Source organism: Oncorhynchus tshawytscha, linkage group LG21 (assembly GCF_018296145.1).
Source record: "Oncorhynchus tshawytscha isolate Ot180627B linkage group LG21, Otsh_v2.0, whole genome shotgun sequence".
NCBI classification, from domain to species: domain Eukaryota; kingdom Metazoa; phylum Chordata; class Actinopteri; order Salmoniformes; family Salmonidae; genus Oncorhynchus; species Oncorhynchus tshawytscha.
The window spans coordinates 33879264-33882852 of NC_056449.1; positions in this window are offsets into that span (position 1 = coordinate 33879264).

A 3589-nucleotide genomic window follows, 5' to 3' on the forward strand; every position below is an offset into this window, starting at 1 on the left:
AAGATGATCATGGTGCCATCAGCTCTAAAGCTGATCATGGTGCTCTCAGCTCTAAAGATGATCACGGTGCCTTCAGCTCTAAAGCTGATCATGGTGCCCTCAGCTCTAAAGATGATCACGGTGCCTTCAGCTCTAAAGCTGATCATGGTGCCCTCAGCTCTAAAGCTGATCATGGTGCTCTCAGCTCTAAAGATGATCATGGTGCCATCAGCTCTAAAGCTGATCATTGTGCTCTCAGCTCTAAAGATGATCATGGTGCCATCAGCTCTAAAGATGATCACGGTGCCCTCAGCTCTAAAGATGATCACGGTGCCCTCAGCTCTAAAGATGATCATGGTGCCATCAGCTCTAAAGCTGATCATGGTGCTCTCAGCTCTAAAGATGATCACGGTGCCTTCAGCTCTAAAGATGATCATGTGAGTAGACACCCTCAGAGTTGGGTGTGAACCTGCCATCCAGGGACCAATGAAGAGTAGCCTTATTGTGCTTCAGGGACCAATGAGGAGTAGCCGTATTGTTATTCAAGAGCCAATGGACCAACGACAAGAACCCGTCTTGTGCCGAGGGCCAATGGAGAGACGCCGCATTGAGCTGCATTGTGATTCCTGGCCATACTGGGACGACCTGCTTTCTGAACACAATGTTCCAACCGCTTGTCCCCTGGCCTGCCAAAGATCTCCTGACTCACAAGGTACAGTCTGTTATGTAACAGAAGAGAGGGGAGGGGTGAGAGAGAGGAGGGGTGCGGGTGGAGAGGGGTGAGAGAGGTAAGGGGAGGGGTGAGGGGGTAAAGGGAGAGGGGAGGCGGCAGGGGGAGAGAATGGATAGAGGAAGGAGTGAGAGAGGGGAGGGGTGAGAGACTGGAGGGGTGAGAGAACAGGGGAGGCAGAAAGGTTGAGGAGAGGTGATCCCTCTTTGATGGTGGATGTCTTGTGGGTGTCTAGCTGCGTGAGAATGTTTCTTTAAGCACAAGGTTGGCCAGGGGTCAACTATGTTGTAACAGGACCAAGCCACATGACTGACTGACATACAGAGAGAGAGAGAGAGAGGGGGAGGGAGGGAGGGAGGGAGGGAGGGAGGGAGGGAGGGAGGAGCCTCTCCATTGGGAGGTGTCTGGGAGATACCAGGTGACTATGAGAAGGAGCCTCTCCATTGTGGAGGTGTCTGTGGAGATACCAGGTGACTATGAGAAAGCCTGGTGAACCAGGTGACTATGAGAAGGAGCCTCTCCATTGTGGAGGTGTCTGTGGAGATACCAGGTGACTATGAGAAGGAGCCTCTCCATTGTGGAGGTGTCTGTGGAGATACCAGGTGACTATGAGAAGGAGCCTCTCCATTGTGGAGGTGTCTGTGGAGATACCAGGTGACTATGAGAGCAAAGCGTCATTAAAAGGAAGATCGTTGTTTTCAGTTTCTGGAGTCATGAAGTTCAGGGAGTCAATTAAACTAGCAGAACAACTCCTCCTAGTAATGTACCGCCACACACACACACACACACACACACGCCCAGTTAATGTTTTCGAGACCGGCGGCCAACTAACGTCATTCAAATAGATTAGGGTAATTAACAGATTAATTGTAATAATAGTTACCCATGAAGGTCTTAACATGTTTTTAGGGTTGAAAGTAGACATGTTCTAAGTTGTCACCTTGGTTATGTCATAGACAAACAGAGAGAGGGGTGGTGACAGAGAGGAGAGAGAAGAGAGAGGGGTGATGACAGAGAGGAGAGGAGAGAGAAGGGAGAGGGGTGGTGTTAGAGAGGAGAGGAGAGAGAAGGGAGAGGGTGGTGACAGAGAGGAGAGGAGAGAGAAGGGAGAGGGTGGTGACAGAGAGGAGAGGAGAGAGAAGGGAGAGGGTGGTGACAGAGAGGAGAGGAGAGAGAAGAGACAGGGATGAGGACAGGGAGGAGAGAGAGAGAGAGAGGGGTGATGACAGGGAGGAGAGGAGAGAGAAGAGACAGGGATGAGGACAGGGAGTAGAGGAGAGAGAGGGAGAAGAGTGGGATGAGGACAGGGAGGAGTGGAGAGAGAGAGAGAGAGAGAGAGAGAGAGACAGAGAGAGAAGAGTGGGATAAGGTGGAGGGAGGAGAGAGAGAGAGAGAGAGAGAGAGAGAGAGAGAGAGAGAGAAGGTGTCTGCAGTACACTGCACAACACACTAACAAGATGGCCTCTCTCTGATGGAGGCAATATACACTCCAAAATCATGGGTATTAATATGGAGTTGGTCCCCCCTTTGCTGCTATAACAGCCTCCACTCTTCTGGGAAGGCTTTCCACTAGATGTTGGAACATTGCTGCAGGGACTTGCTTCCATTCAGCCACAAAGCATTAGTGAGGTCGGGCACTAATTTTGAGCGATTAGGCTTGGCTCGCAGTCGGCATCCAAAAGGTGTTTGTTGGGGTTGAGGTCAGAGCACTGTGCAGGCCAGTCAAGTTCTTCCACACCGATCTCGACAAAACATTTCTGTATGGGCACTTCACAATAACAGCACTTACAGTTGACCAGGGCAGCTCTAGCAGGGCAGAAATGTGTCGAACTGACTTGTTGGAAAGGTGGCATACTATGTCAAAGCCACATTGAAAGTCACTGAGCTCTTCAGTACAGGCCATTCTACTGCCAATGTTTGTCTATGGAGATTGCATGGCTGTGTGCCAACAGGTGTGGCTGATATAGCCGACGCCACTAATTTTAAGGGGTGTCCACATACTCTTGTATATATAGTGTACTTCTATCATATCATATTTGAGACAGTTTTATTTCAATACAATTCAAGCCCAATCCATGAACTGAAGGACATTTAAGGATTTGTCTTTTCATTCACGCACACACACACACAAACACACACTACACAGGGACCCCTCAGACAGCTTGGTCGGCCTGGGCCCCAGCTGCTCCACCAACCCAGGAGTCTCCTCCCCCAGTCCAGACAGCCCGTCTCTGGGTTCACTTACCACTCGCTGCCACCCTCAGCTGGATCTAAATGAAATCTGGCAGAGCCATGATCAGTGGACTTCTCCCTCCAAGGAGACGCCAGAGAGACTTCATACGAGGGAGATTTTACTTCAAAGTCCCAAAGGAGGAGTCTCACATGCATCACTATTTAACCAATCACAGTAGGGCTACAATACCAGATGTGTTGTATTGGTGTAAGCCATTGACACACACAGTGGTGGAAAAAAGTACAGGATTGTTATACTTGAGTAAAAGTAAAGATACCATAATAGAAAATGACTCAAGTAAAAGTGAAAGTCAACCAGTAAAATACTCCTTGAGTAAAACTCTAGTGGTATTTGTTTTAAGTATACATAAATATAAAAAGTTAATGTAATTGCTCAACTAAACTTAAGTATAAAAAGTAAAAGTATAAATCATTTCAAATTCCTTATATTAAGCTAAACAGATGGCACCATTTTCTTGTTTTTTTAAATTGACAGATAGCCAGGGGCAAACTCCAACACTCAGTCATCTTTACAAATAAAGCATTTGTGTTTAGTGAGTCTGCTAGATCAGAGGCCGTACCTGTCCTGCTAAGCACTCTTTTGGGTGTCAGGGAACTGTATGGAGTAAAAAGTACATTATCTTCTTT